The sequence below is a fragment of the Danio rerio genome, chromosome 5 (assembly GCF_049306965.1).
Source record: "Danio rerio strain Tuebingen ecotype United States chromosome 5, GRCz12tu, whole genome shotgun sequence".
Taxonomy (NCBI): Eukaryota; Metazoa; Chordata; class Actinopteri; order Cypriniformes; family Danionidae; genus Danio; species Danio rerio.
The window spans coordinates 11441108-11457841 of NC_133180.1; the positions used below are offsets into that span (position 1 = coordinate 11441108).

Here is a 16734-nt window from a genome sequence, read left to right on the forward strand (position 1 = left end):
TTTGTTTTGATACATTTATTTTTCTCCTGTTTCTGGTACAGAGGGAGCAAGGCGTTTTTCTTTTTAATTTTATTTTGAGAGTTTAAAAAAGTTGCTTCCTCAATCAGTTAGATCTGTTGTTTGTTGTTTTGGCATTATCCCCTCCTGAGTATTTTTTAAACCTACCATTACCCTTGGTCATTCATTATTCGGTAATCTGTAAATAAATGTACATCTTTTTTTGGACATTTTATTTGGTGTGAGTTATTGTTGGAGTGCTGGGACAGAAGACAGATGATGATTGTTGGGTGCCTTGCTCTTTCGTCTTTTTATTTATTTATTTATTCTTATTTCGTTATAATTTCTATTATCAAAATTGGCCCTTATTTTTTTTAATGGGAAAAATGTAATACGTTTTATTTTATTTTACCTTTTATGTCAAATTGTTTTGTGTTTCCCTTGCCCTCCCTAGGAGAGGCCCGTAACAATTGCTTTTTAAATCACTATTGGTTGGGTTTAGGGAAGAATGGGGGTGGTTCAGTCGATCGGTCAGTCCGTTAGTCAGTCGACAGCGGCCTCTGGTGGGTTTACGTGAGAACAGCAGGCGCAAATAACACTTTGAGAGAAGTTTGAGATCTGAAAAAGCATGCACAGCGGCCTCTGGTAAATTCAAGAAAACAAAAACTGCAAAAAAAAAAAAAAAAAAAGCGTACCTCCTTGGACGAATTTGGAACTCTCCAGAAATGTATATAGCAGTAAGTTTTCAGAATGAGCCTGGGTTGTGTCTATCTGTGCATGTTTAACACAAACAAGTCTAATCTAGCTACTGTTTATCCAACCAACCTTTTGTCTTGCTACAATCCAACCCATTCTTTAAGATCTCAAAACTCAGGGCTTCTGTTAGTACCTAGAATAGCAAAGTCGAGTAAAGGAGGTCGAGACTTTCATTTATGGCTCCTAAACTCTGGAATAGCCTTCCTGAAAATGTCAGAGGCTCAGATAAACTCTCGCAGTTCAAAACTAGATTAAAGACCTATCTGTTTAGTAAAGCATACACTCAGTGCATCACTTAGTGGTATGAAACATGAATGTGCCCAACACAGGTTTTTGCATCTTGTTTATATACACTATAAACAGCAGCTGCGCTAATTATCCTCTTTATTCTGTATTTTCACCTGGGGGTTCAATCCAAGACCAGCGACGAGATGATCTCAAGGTTTTCAAAATCCTGGACCAGGCCGTATCCTGACCAGCTGCTGTGGTGGTCATGGAGGAGTGGAGAGCATGAGACTGATTCCTGTGATGCTCCAGGGACAGAAGAGTCTTTGCTGAGGACCTGCATTCTCCAGCCTCCAGATCCTAGACTGCAGCTCTGCAAAGGACGTTTGGCCATAGGAGAAATGGTCATGCCCAACTGAGCCTGGTTTCTCTCAAGGTTTTTTAATTCTTTACTTTCGCCAATTGATGAAGTTTTTTCCTCGCCGCTGTCGCCACTGGCTTGCATGGTTCGGGATCTGTAGATCTGCGCATCGATGGATTTACTCTTCAGTGTTTGAACTCTCAGAAGTGATTATTAAACCACACTGAACTGAGCTAAACTGAACTGAACTGAAACTCTGAAAACTGAACTGACGCTGTTTTAATTTACTATGATCTTCTATGTGAAGCGGCTTTGACACAATCTACATTGTAAAAGCGCTATACAAATAAAGGTGAATTGAATTGAAAAACAAGGCAAACTCAAGGATGTGTTACGGCACTAAATAACCTGTAGGTTATTCAATATTGTGACACAAGAAAACAAACTGACATTGTGTATTTAAAAAAATGTATAAAAATTACTTATCGCATTGGAAAACCATTATCCAGACCTGGCTGCTGCTGACGATGATACAATCACATAATACGTAAGACTTACTTTTGTCTCCTCTCCCCTACTACAACTATTGCCAGTAAAGTCTCCTTCATCCCAGATCTAACATGTGGAGCAGTGATGTTCTGTGGTTTCCCTTAGGAAGCTGTTCTCTTATTTCCCATCTCTCGACCTCGGGCCTTTTAAACGTTCCTTCGAGCTATTCTGTTGATGAAGGTTAATCGAAAACAATGGCTAGCTGCTGGGATTTGCAAAGCAGTCGCATTTAATCCCCTCGTTCACCGTGAGATAAACTCTGGATTTTCCACAGGATCTTCTCTTAATTTGGCCAGATTATCTACAGTGGATGAGTCCCACCAGCAAATATAGCGGCACAGCTTGCTACTGGAGGCTTAAGATAGAAGTAGTGCATATTTGGGGACGTGTTTGTACAGCGGGATCGAGATATTTGAGGCCACACTGAAAATAGCTTCTTTTTTCTTTTTTTATGATAGTAGGATTTTTTTTCCTAGATGAAAATGCTAGTAGATCAGCAGTTTCTGACCGGCTTGTCTGGCACTAACTTCAATCACCCTTTCGTGCACATTCTGACTCAGTTTGAATATACAGATACATTTTTAATGTTTTAACTCACCCACCCCAGACCTATTTTTATTTCCAACCCAGGCCCATTCTGAAAATGTACCACTATATACATTTCTGGAGAGCGGCAATTATGTCCCAGGATGTTCTTTTAATATGATCTTTTTGTAGTTTTTGCTTTTGCAAACATCCACTAGATGTTTACGCATTTTGAGATCTCTAATTTCTCTCGTGAGTACCATTCACTCCAGCTCTTCCCGAATGAATCCACCAGAGGCCACTGTCGACTGACTGACTGAATAACTGACTGACTGACCAATTGACTGACCCAACCTCCCCTTCGCTAAATCCAACTGATAGTGTTTTCAAAAGCAATCCAGAAAAAGAAAATTCTTATATATTTATATTCTTATATATTTATAATTCTTATATAATATTTATTATAAAAAAAAAATTATTAGTGCCAAATTAAATACATTAGATATTAGATATATATATAAACAGAAATTTCCCTTGTTCTGTTAAACATCATTAAGGAAATTGGAAAAATAATTTAAATTGATTTGAAAGTCTAATTACCTTCAAATGTATGTCTTATTTTGTTATCATTGTTTTACTTTTTTAACCTAATTTTGTGTAAATTTTGTTTCCAGATCTTAAAAAAAAAATTCTTGAACATATTTAATGCCACATACCCTTAAAGAAACATGGGGATGGGAAGAGAAATAACATTTTGGCCCTTGTGCATTGATTAACCAAAATAAATCCATTCCACCAAGGACATTTTCACATAATTTTTTTTTTCATACTTGAGAAACATTGTGTTAACTTGGAAAACTTTTAATATGAGGTAGAATAAAAACTATGTTTCAACACAATTGTGTTGGTTAGGAATGAAAACGTTTGCATTCGACTTAGAATAGTTGTATAATTTACAAAGAATTTTTCATTTCACCAAAACTTTGTTTGCAGGCCGGTTTTAATACAAGGGATGCTGTTTTTTATTATTATTTTTTATAAAAACTTTCACATTCACTCACAGAAATTTTGCATTGCCTTTAGGAATTGCCTGTTCTCAAAAGTTTGAATATGAGTGAAAATATACATTTGAAACATTTTTTTTTTGTTTTCTTGCGAAAAAAAAATGCATTCCATCATGAATATTTACAGTTGTTTACTATTTTTTTTGCAAATAGGAAAGTTTGTTTGCTAGAAAGACAATTGAATTCTCATGACTTCTTACTGTATTTGAATTACTGTACTGTATTAATTACATACTGACTTTATTACTTTATTATTCACTTAATATATGTATTACTGTATTTATATAATATTTATATATATATATATATATATATATATATATATATATATATATATATATATATATATATATATATATATATTATGAAAGCAAGTAAAAAAAAACATAAATCTTTCAAGAAGAATTTGCTTTCTAACTATTTCCTCTGCCAAATGCAAATGCAAAACCATTAGAGTATCCTTTCTGGTCACACTTTATTTTGATGGTCCGTTTGTTGAATTTAAGTTACATTGCATCTACAAGTCAACTAATTCATATTAGATTATAAGTAGACTGTTAGGTTGGGGTTAGGGTTAGGGTTAGGGTTAGGGTTAATGTAAGTTGACATGTACTTGCAAAGTTTCTTATAGTCAGTTAAATGTCTGTTGAAGGAGCAGTTTAACAGATATTAAGCAGACAGTCTACTAATACTCAAATGGACCATCAAAATAAAATGTTACCTAATTTCCCACAACATCTCATTATGGCCTTGCATACAGTAAATATAATACAGATACTGTAAATTGCAGATAAAATGGAACTTTCAAAAGAGAGAGAACGTTGGGCACATTGTGTCAAAATTGAATGATTCATAACCTTTATAAAAATTTAATTAAAAATATTAATAAAAAAAATTAAAAATGCCTCCAACCCCAGCCACCCAATCCCGAAAAAGCAAAGTGGAGGTCCAAACATTCACTATTGGTTTTAGATTAAAACAATGTTGTTATAAGAAAAAAATAAAAATAAAACAACATCAATTGATCAACTGAACAAAATAAAATGTTTTTAACAAAAAGATTGTCTTTATAAACGTTTGTTTTAGACAAACAAAAAATTGAAAAAGCTGAAGTTCCGTAGAGCGATAATTTTTTTTACTGGCTAAAAGTAACTGTTGGATAGCATTTGCAGAACGTCCAACACTCGACTGATTTGTTTAGAATTTAGTAACTATAATTTTGACTTTTTATTCAGTTCGTGTCTCATTTTATTTGTAACACTGTAAGCTGACATTGTCTTGCTTTTACTACAAAGACACTGTTTTCGCGCGTAAGTAACATAGTAAATGTAATGTAAACAATAGGTCTCCGGATGAAATGGTGACATAAATCGTGATGTACAATAATGAATGTGTGCGTGTTTGTGTGTTGTTATTATGATATGATATGTACTCCATATCTCAAAAGCATTTTCTGTACACAAATTTAGAAAAATAACTTTTTTATAAGCTTCCTATTGAAAAAACCCAATTTGAAAGAACCTAAACATATATGTTTTAATATAGGTTTTGATATAGGTTTTAATACAGTTGAGGTGAGAATTATTAGCCCCCTTTTGAATTTCTTCTTCTTTTTGAAATATTTACCAAACTATGCTTAACAGAGCAAGGAAATGTTCACAGTATGTCTAATAATATTTTTTTTTCTTTTGGAGAAAGTCTTTTTTGATTTATTTCGACTAAAATAAAAGAAATTTTTAATTTGTTTACCATTTTAAGGACAAAATTATTAGCCCCTTTAGGTTATATATTTTTTTCTGATAGTCTACAGAACAAACCATCATTATACATTAATTTGCCTAATTACTTTAATCTGCCTAGTTAACCTAGTTAAGCCTTTAAATGTCCCTTTAAGCTGTATAGAAGTGTCTTGAAAAATATCTAGTCAAATATTATTTACTGTCATCATGGCAAAGATAAAATAAATCAGTTATTAGAAATGAGTTATTAAAACTATTATGTTTAGAAATGTGCTGAATAAAAATCTGCTCTCTGTTAAACAGAAATTGGGGAAAGAATAACTGGGGTCTAATAATTCAGGACCTCAACTGTTTATAAAATTGTCCGTTTTCCCTATTTCATATGTACATATATGTTTACATGTTCACTTATGTGCTAGAGTTAAATTCCATAAAATGCCAATTACATGTGATCCCAATTTCAAGTGTTTGCACATACATTTTTTTTTAGTTAGTTCTTAGTTAATGCCTTGATAATAGAACAAATGAGTTAGGCATCATGTATGATGCCAAAGTGAGATATGAGCTATATAGGAGACATATCTGGTCTGTACATAGAGGGCTTATATGTGGATGTAAACAAGCAATACAGGAGATCTATATGGCCTGTATATGCACATATATGCACCTCAATTTTGCCAATATGTGGCATATATACTGCAAATGGGTTTCATATATGCTCATATATTGTCATATAGTTTCTTTCCATGTGGGATAACTAGCTACAACTGCTGCTTGAGGGTTGTAGATTTAGACTGATGTAAAGTTTGTTAAGATTAATTGTGGTCTTTTAGATCAGGGGTGTCTAAACTCGGTCCTGGAGGGCCGGCGTCCTGCAGAATTTAGCTCCAACTTGCTTCAATACAGCTGCAAGGATGTTTTTAGAATGGCTAGTAAAAGCTTGATTAGATAGCCAGGTGTGTCTGACTGGGGCTGGAATTAAACTTTGCAGGACACCGGCCCTCCAGGACCGAGTCTGGACATGCCTGTTTTAGACGTAATCTATTCGTAAACACTGACAGTGCGTCCATGTCCTGATGAGGAGATATGATTACTTATTTGTTATTAAAATAAATAGCATATTTAAATCAACATATTTATTTGTTTTGATAGACTGTTATGCTATTTATTTCATTTGTGACGTTGTTTTTAGAGTAAATAAAGAATCTAACAAGCTCGACATTCCCTCTCGAAAGAGATCACAGTGGTGCCTGTAATCTGAAGACTTCACACACTACACCTGTTTTTATTCTTACATTCCACCACTACTCTGCTGCCTGCCCGATATGCTGAACATGCTCCATAATCTGAAATAATATTGAGGCTTTTTATTCTCTTCTCTTCATTCATCTAAAGCGGCTTTGACTCGATCCCCATTGTGAAAAAGGGTTATAGAAATAAAGCTGACTAGACATTCAAATGGAATCTGCAGGTTAACAGCGGAAGTTGATTAAAATACATCAAACGAGTGTCATTTACATCCCAATCCAATCTAAACGCATAAAGCAGGGCTGATTGTCGGACTCTCCTCGGCCCCAGCGCGGGTGCGATTCTTCCTGCCGAGAATCGTGATGAGTGATATTGTGAGCCACTAAGAGTGGGTGGCGTAAATAAACTCAATTTCATACTCTCGCAAGGCTGCGGCAGATGCCTGGGGCAGATGATGTAAATACAGAGGATCCTCGGCTCGGCGCCCGGAGAGAGTAAGACTGATAATAATTACCACTACACATTATGACAGCGACACGTCCCCTTCCCCGATGTCATCACTTACTGCTTTCCTACCCATCACAGTGTGGAGACGGCCGGCATGAGCCACAGTCTTCCTTTGCTGATACAGGATAAAGTCCCACTGAATCACATCTAACTTTGGGTGCTGGTATTAATATCTCAGCAAGCTTTTTTTTTGTTTTTAAAAAGTGTCTAATAGATGTTTAAAGACCTCTTAAAGTAGTTATCTTGGCTAAAACAAAGCTAAATTTGGGCTGGCAGTAAAAGTCTAATAGACATCTAAGAATAGGCCAAAACTAGACTAGTCATCACATGAACAAAAAGTAATGACTACACATACAGCTGAAACCAGAAGTTTACATACACTGTATAAAAAGGCACATAACCATTTAAAAAAAAGTCAGATGTTATTGTGGCTAAACTTTTTCTCTTCAAGTAAGTTAGGATTATCAAATTTGCTTCTGTTATGCTTAATAGCAGAATAATGAAAGAGATATTTTTTGAGAAATTGTTAAAACTTTTCTTGAAAGTCAAGTATACATACAATAAGATTATTCTGCCTCTGAAACAGCTCAGATGATGGTGTCAAGGTTTTGGAAGTTTATGATTGGCGAATTGACAACATTTGAGTTAATTGGAGGCACGACTTTAGAATAGTAATTAAGGAAAATCTCAAACACACTGCTGCCTTATGTGACAACATGGAAAAATCAGCAAGCCAGAATCAACAAAAAAGCCAGATTACATTTTGCTAAATTACACTGGGAAAAAGACTAATTTTTGGAGACATGTCCTGTGGTCTGATGGAACTAAGATTGAACTGTTTGGCCATAATGACCAGTGTTACATTTGGAGGAAAGGGGAAAGCTGATAAGCCTAGGAACAACATCCCAACTGTGAAGTATGGGGGCGGCAGCATCATGTTGTGGGGTTTTTCTGCAGCAGGGACTGGTCCCCTTCACAGCATAGGTGGCATCATGAAGAAAGAACATTATGAAGAAATATTGAAGCAACATCTCAAGACATCAGCCAGGAAATTAAAACTTGGCCACAAATGGGTCTTTCCAAACAGACCATGGCCCTAAACAAACTGCATATTAGTTAAAACGTGCTTTAAGGAAAACAGAGTGAATGTTTTGGAGTGGCCATCACAAAGCCCTGTTCTCAATCCTATAGAAAATGTGTGGGCAGAGTTGAAAAAGCTTGTGCGAGCAAGACAGTCTACAAATCTGACCCAGTTACACCAGTTCTGTCAGGAGGAATGGGACAAAATTCCGTCAAACTAAATAAATCTAGACACTTCTGTAGTTACCTCAAGTACTAAGACCGATGGAAAATGAAAAGTTGCTATTTTCTAGACTGATACCGCTAGGAAGTATACTCTTATTCTAGCGTAATAATTGAGAAATTTTGCTGCCATACCATGGCTGCAGCTGGAGCAAAAAAATTACACTGTACAACTGGGACCAAGCAGGCCATCTTGAAAATTAAATAGACTATTTCCATATTGCAGTGTAATATCATCAAGGAGTATCACTGTATCACTGAATGTAACTACAGAGTACATTGATATTTATGACCATTCCAAGTGTTTGCACTTCTGAGTATTTTCTGTGAGAATATAAAACTATTTCTGGAAAATTGTATACATTTGCTAAGCCACATACAAACTATATGTTACCACTTTATGTTACAACATAAACAAAGCATATACCTCAAAGATGGCCCACAAAAAAAATGAAATAAATAAATAAATAAACACATAATAATAATAATAATCCAAAAAAAATCTAAATAAAAACAATAAAAATCTAAACTCCAAATTGTAACTAAGTAATTCCAACAAAAATAACATAAGCTGTTTAAGTTTTATGAACAACAAACAGTAACTTGACTTCTAGTTAATCATTTGGTATCAAAAGTGGCTTATATGAAAGGCAAAGGCCTCTAAATTATGCTTATTTTACCAAATAAACAGAAAGGAATGACTACACATATTTAATTTTGAACTATTTAATTAGGACAGTAAGGTCTGACTTTGCTTAGACAAAAGTCTTGTCATCTAACAGAAATAATGTACAGTATAGAATATAAAGTCATGGTGCAGTGGAAAAGCATTAAAATTGTATATGACTCCCTTAAGCTTAGAGGACTGCATCCATACATCTCTACAATGACTCAAATTACTTATTAATAAAGTCACTGGAATGGCAAAGAAAGCGTTCTTGCAGGACTCCCAGAGTTCATCAAGATTCTTTGGATTCATCTTCAATGCCTCCTTCATCTTGCCCCATACATGCTCAATAATGTTCATGTCTGGTGACTGGGCACTATGTGTATTTACAGTATTTATAACCAAACAAATAAATGAAACAAAAAAGGGGAAAGTAGGCTAAAAATGAAAATCATGTTCACACACACACACACATAATGGGGAAATGGGAAACACACAACCAAAGTAGCACTGTAATAATTTTGTTTACTGTAGTTACTGTATCGCACAGAATGTCTCGCTGCTTGCACTCAATTCCTGTTTCACTTTTTTCGAAAGACAATCCAGTCTCCGCAGCCAATCACAGGACACATTGGGTCTGCAATTACGGTGGAGCCTCCTGCGAACGAAAGGGAAAGTGCAGGGCAGAAAGAGAGAGAGAAGGAATGCAAACGAGGGGGAGAGAGAAAGAAGAAGAGAGAGAATGCACACAGGATGGGGGAGAGAGAGAGAGGGAGACAGAGAGTGAGAGGGAGAGAGAGTAATACCTTTGGATGCAACCAAAAAAATAGCAGAGAACAGTTTTAGCTTAATATTTTTTAAGAGTTACGTTTTAATCCCCATATTCTGACCTGTATATCTAATTTTTATAAAAATGGAGGGGGTGCATGATTCCGTCCTTTGGGAACCAATTGGAATGTGGGGAGATGGGCATGGCCAACAAAATGTAGGAAGTTTGGCAAATGGACAAAAGCAGGAGAGAAACGAGGATAGCCTGGATAGCCACTGCCCTAAAGCACTGATAGCCCCACCCTAAAGACATTCCGGGCTCTATTTTAATGATCTAGTTTCAAAGTCTGCACCTAGCATTAAGGGCACACATAGCACAAAAGTATTAAGGGCATGTCCGAATCCAGTTTTGCTAATTTCAGAACGGAAAAATAGGCTCTGCGCCCCAGCGCATGGTCTAACAGGGTTGTACCTATCCTCTTAATGAGTTATGAGAGTATTTTGACCATAACATGCTTTAAACCAATCAGAGTCTCATCTCCCATTCCCTTTAAGAGTCAGTTGTGTCGTGCCATGGCACATTTGCTATTTACAATGCTTCACTAGCAAGAAAACAATTAAACAGTGTGCAGTGTGACGGTAAAGAAAAAACCTCCCCCAATCGGCCTTTACTTTACTTTTACTCTTTACTCCTTTACTTTTGTGGATAAGGAAACGGTGTTGTACGCACTCCACTGAAGACATCCTATAACCTATTTAATTTTGTTTGTTAAGCGCAAAGATTTGTTTCAAAACTATTTCTAAATTAAGTTCAATTTCCAGCAAACGACTAAATGAACAATAATAATGGTGTGGTCAAAAACCAGTTATATCCAAACACACGTCCTATAATTTTTTTCATACGTAAAGATATTTGTCCTCCATGTGACCAAAATTGAAGAAAAATCATTTCAAGGGGGAAGAGAAGGTCATGATATTTGATAATTGAGGGTTAACTAATTTTTACAAAATTATGCAGTGCACAGATGCATTGTTTATAACAAGCTAAAAAATAAGAAGTCAATTTTGATTTCATGATGTCTTTGACTTACTGCATCTGTGCATCTATGGCACTTTTTAAGTTCAATGACTCTGAATGACAGAGCTGTAATATTATCAATCCAAAAAAAAGCTTTCTTAAATGGGGGAGGAGTTACTCAACATGCTCCACCCTGTCTTCATGTCTCAGTTGAAACAGCATCACACATCGAACAAAGCTGTGCATTTCAAAGCCCTTCAGCAGACCTTTAAATGTAGACTTTGATGTGATCTCTGAAGTCCTAAAACCTGGAAGATGTGAGTTCTCTCTATTGTGACAGTGCAGGATCTACCTTTTTTTTTTTTGGATAAGGGATGGATGGTTTTTACTCTGGGATTTCATTTACAGCCACAAGCTACGGAAAAACTTTGAATGTCATTCGGCCTGAACAGGTGACTGCAAAACCAGTGACCTTTACTCTTGAAAATAATAGAGGAAACACATCAAACGAGAACTCTAAGCGTATCCCCAGACAGCGATGCGTTTTTGAAACATCTTAAGACTATATTTTCAGCTTTAACCTGTGGAGTTCATCTCATGGGGATTTCATGTTGGTTAAGTTGAGAGAAGGTGCTTCAGCATCTTGCTTAAATATCACCATTTTATGACTGGATAATGTTGTTTGAGTGGATGTGCTGTACAGAATATCAGCGTCACTTCTTTTAACACCGTTCTAACATTGAACATTCGGGCTAATCAGTTAATTTTATGTTAACTTAAGTTCATCATCCTTAGTATACATAAGTATTAATGAAAATCCAGAAACCCAATAATAGTTTAATAGTGGTTTCTCATTCATTTGCTTCAGCTTAGTCCCTTTATTCATCAAGGGTTGTCACAGCCGAATGAACTGCCAACTTATCCAGCATATGTTTTACAATACGGATATCCTTCCAGCTGCAACCCAGCACTGGGAAACATCCATAGACACTCATTCACACACATACACTTTGGAAGAAACCCAGGAAAACACGTAAAAAAAACATGCAAACTCCAGACAGAAATGCCAACTGGTCCAGCTGGGACTCAAACCAGTGACCGTCTTGCGATAAGGCTTTAATAGTGGTTTCTTACTTTTTTTTTTTCTCCAAGGCTGTATATTATATCATCTATTTTGAGTCTTATTGTGAACAGTGTTATTGTTAACTGAACTTACTTCCATTAAAGTTGTTTACAATAGCTGGATAATTAGGACCTTTAAAATCATGGTGATAAATTAAGTGGATAAAAGGTCTCAGTTATAACTTGTTGGGTTTTTAATAGGCGATAATGAGGAGTTTATTAAGCCAGAAGTAATAGTTAATAGTGAATACATGTTCTTCGTAATGTTGTGTTGCCAAAAACTGAAGTTGTGGAAAATAACTGAAATAATATTGTATTAAAAATGTGACTAAATCTAAACATAAACATTTTCAAGACCTGGGGTCTGTTCTTCGTACCTCGCTGAAATGATCATTTTATTTTATTTTTATCTATTTCTCAGTGAATATATATTATATGTTTTGGTGCGTTGAAAAAAAAAACAGATTTATTATTTATTAAATAAAATTTTAGTCACTGAACATTTTTAAAAGTAGATATATTTAAACGAGCTGAATGTTGCAAAATACAAACTACAAATAAAAAAAAAATAATAATTATATATATATATATTTTTTTTTTCATTTTCATTTTTTCTCTTTTTAAAATTTGCTTGGGGACGACGCGGTGGCGGACTGGGTAGTATGTTCGCCTCACAGCAAGAAGGTTGCTGGTTCGAGCCTGGGCTGGGTCAGTTGGCATTTCTGTGTGGAGTTTGCATGTTCTCCCCGTGTTCGCATGCTCCTCTGGGTGGTCCGGTTTCCAGTTCAAAGACCGGTGGTACAGGTGAATTGCATATGCTAAAATTGACCATAGTGTATGAGTGTGTGTGAATGTGTGTATGTATGTTTCCCAGTGATGGGAAAAAATAAGCTGGATAAGTTGGCAGTTCATTCCGCTGTGGCGACCCCAGATTAATAAAGGGACTAAGCCAAAAAGTGAATGAATGAATGAATATTTGCTTTTAATCCCTAACATAAAAAAAAAAAACAACTTATTTTCTGACAATTATTGTAAGTTATTTTGTTAGATTAGCTATAGATTTCAGTGCTTCAGTACTGACTATGCAATGTATAGACCAGGGGTGCCCAAAATTTTTCATATGAAGAGCCAAAAAAACAAATAACATTGATAGCTGTGGGCTGAAGGTAAATATACCAATAGTATACCAATAGTATATGCCATAGTAGTACCAATAGTATATATTTAAATATATATATATATATATATATATATATATATATATATATATATATATATATATATATATATATATATATATATATATATATATATATATATATATATATATATATATTAAAGTTGTCACTAATTTATTTACAAATAAATAGAAAACATTACTTTAAATCAATTACTTAAAATGACAACTTAATGCTATAAAAACATAAACAATCACATCTATAACACAGTGAAGTTCAATGCTGAATATACTGATCAAGAACAATCTGCCTTTAACTTGATTTGCTCACAAATATTGATTAGTTTATGCCATTTAATTGAAAACTAAAAATGTAAAACAGGAAATACAATTAGGACCATTGTTATTGTTTACGTCCTTCAAAATCTTTGTATAGCATCTTACAGAAAAATATGATTAATTAATTAATGCCGACAATTATTTTTATTTTAAAACTGTTGTTCAGCGGGTAGCCACAGGTCACAAGAGGCTGGGAGGATGATTAGGATTGGCTTGGGAAAGGCATCAATCACTCTTCTCAACCAATGAGAGCATTTGGGGCGGGCCTTAGACTGGCGTTGCTGCTCAGCCATACGACTGTCCAGATAATAATAATGTGGCATAAAGTAGCGAACTCTTACACGGACGTTTTCAGTGAACGGCGAAGTTTTCACATCCAAAGCTACTTATTGCTACTGCAAAGAAGAGTTTATATATCACCGAAGTAACTTAGAGTATCACGTGAATGGCCTACACACCGTTGATGACATCAAATCACGCACCCAAGCAAACACTCAGTGAACAGGGTAACGGCAGACTACTTTGAAGAGTTGATTGACGTTTTTAGACGATAAAGAATCTAGTGTGTTTTAGCAACTTGCTTGGTGGAAAGGAATTAGTAAATGCTGAGTTGGGGAAGTTGATTAATACAGATTTTGTCTTTGTGTTTTATTTTTCCCTGCTGAAAAATCCAGCTTAAACCAGCCTAGGCTGGTTGGCTGGTTTTAGCTGGTCGACCAGGCTGGTTTTAGAGGGGTTTTGGCCATTTCCAGGCTGGTTTCCAGCCATTTCCAGCCTGGTCTTAGCTGGTCAGGCTGGGAGATGACCAGCTAAAACCAGCTTGACCAGCCTAACCAAGCTGGGAGTCCAGCCAAAACCAGCTATATCCAGCTTAAACCAGGCTGGTCAAGCTCGTTTTAGCTGGATTTGGCTGGTAATTTTCCAGCCTGACCAGCTAAGACCAGGCTGGAAATGGCTGGAAACCAGCCTGGAAATGACCAAAACCCCTCTAAAACCAGCCTGGTCAACCAGCTAAAACCAGCCAACCAGCCTAGGCTGGTTTAAGCTGGATTTTTCAGCAGGGTTATTTTGAAATATTTTATTTTTTTATGGCTAACATTATCCAAAGGGAAATTCAGTAACAGACATTTAGGCTACTTAACAGATTAAAGTCCTCTGCACAGTAAAACCTGCAAATATTTTACCTTACTCTTAACAGTGACAGCTGCTATAGAATAGATTGTTTATGTTGTTTCTTGCTAAAATGAAACTTTGAATGAATTTTTATTTTTGATGAATAAAGGAACTGAATTTTTATTTTTACCTGTTACAAAATATATTTCTGAATGCTAACTTGATGTTGCTTGCCGCTGTCCTGTTATACTGTTATGGTTTTCTGAAATCTGAGCATAGCTTAATTTCTATTAAAAATTAGGTTGTAGGCCGCTGCAAATATCTTTGGTTGTAAATTCAATTCGATTACACCATTTAAGTTGAGTTAATTTAAAACATTTTAACTTCTGAAATGTTATGGGAGTATGTTGTTTTGTTGTTTATACACTCAGTATTTTTAAAATAAAAGTGCTTGATAAATGTCTTTTAAAATCATTATCGTTTTTTGTGCAACTATTTAAAAACAAATTTTCATTGCCCAGCATACACACACACACACACACACACACACACACACACACACACACACACACACACACACACACACACATATATATATATATATATATATATATATATATATATATATATATATATATATATATATATGTGCATTGACCCACAGAGACTTGCCTTTTTGGCATTTAAAAAAAAAATCATCCGTCCGAGTCTCTAAATCTCCTAAAATGTCTGGGATACAACTTTTGCTTTCTAAAGCTGTCGTTCGTTAATCATATGCCTTTTTGCCTTGCCTTTTCACTTAAGCCTACTTTCGCTTGGCTTCGCAGCTGACTGCGCCCGCAGTCACGAGAGAAACATTAAATAATTACAACTCAGAAAAACTTTATACACATAGAGGACGAAATGACTGGTCTAAACTGGCTGCAAAATATATGTACACCATTAGTGGTTAATCATTTATCTTATTTAAATAATCTACAGTTTTTAGTAATTAAGATCATTTTTAGAGATATTGTCTGTTTTTGTTCTTTTGTCTGTCATTTATTTCTCATTTGCTGATTATTTTATTTGATGATATCATTAGGCTATATTACATAGGCTATTTTATATACATCTAAAATGCTTTGGCATTCAAGTTTGCTTTTAACTTGAGAGAGAGAGAGAGAGAGAGAGAGAGAGAGAGAGAGAGAGAGAGAGAGAGAGAGAGAGAGAGAGAAAGAGAAGCAGATTTAACCTGTCCGTGGGTGCACATGGCTCCTGCATAGCATAAAAGTAATAGAAGTAGTGTTTTTTTTTTTTTTTTTTTACTTATTTTAAGTCTTTTTTTTTAAACCCAAAGAAAAGAAATAGTACACACACACACACACACACACACACACACACACAATAAAACATAAAACATCATGCAGTATAGTATTAAATACATAAAAGTATGCTAAAATCACCCATTCTCATCTAATTTTATATTTATTACAATTCAGTAATTCTATAGTATACTTTATTAAAAACATATGCCTTTCTAAACTTATATAAGTGAATATACTATAGTGTATAATATAATATGTTCATAGGCCTCTAAAACGCTGTAAATAAAATTGCCTAAATCCTATTTATGTTTATTCTACATCAAAAGAAGTGTGCAATACACAACAACACTCATACACTCACTCGTTTTTTTCTTGTTGCACACAGATTCATTCATGATAGTGTAAATGTTGTCATTTTACTGTGACTCTAGCAATGTAGACGCGGTGTAAGCGAGCTGACAGGAGTGTGTTTAGTATAACATACGACTGCTGGCCAAATCTCTCTCCATTCAAGTGTGCCCGTTTCTCTTCTGCCAGAATCCTGCAGCACACGACTAGATGAAGGCCGCGGACGAGGACTTGGCCACCGGCCAGATTTGACAAAGCAATGGGTCATCATCCGCAAACAATCCCAGCACGCATCGCCATCTGTTTAAAGGAGAGGACAGAACATGGGTTCCTACGGCGTGATCGTCTATGACCCTTACTTGAGCGCTTTTCAGTGTGTACCACGGAGTTAAGGTTGGCCTTTTTTTTGGTCTAAATTGGGAATAAATTATGCAAGGCTCTATTTTAGATCTTGCGATACAGCCAACATGCATTGTAACCTATATTCAGGTTAAGAATGTACATAACTCGTTTCACTGATTTTAGCCCATCATTGAGTCTATTTATTTACTTGTGTAAATGTGTTTAAATTTATCTTTATTCAGTTTTTTTTTAATTAATTT

General features: G+C 35.3%; 1 long non-coding RNA gene across 6 annotated transcripts in view; it reads left to right on the plus strand.

The window, feature by feature from the left end:
* Window positions 1-13595: 13595 nt before the first annotated feature.
* LOC137495558 (uncharacterized) overlaps window positions 13596-16734 on the plus strand; it is a 320840-nt gene continuing 317701 nt past the window's right edge. For all 6 annotated transcript variants that reach the window (XR_012406725.1, XR_012406729.1, XR_012406728.1 and 3 more), the window contains exons 1-2: window positions 13596-13870; window positions 16322-16525. This is a non-coding gene — a long non-coding RNA (uncharacterized lncRNA). The remainder of the gene's footprint in view (window positions 13871-16321; window positions 16526-16734) is intronic.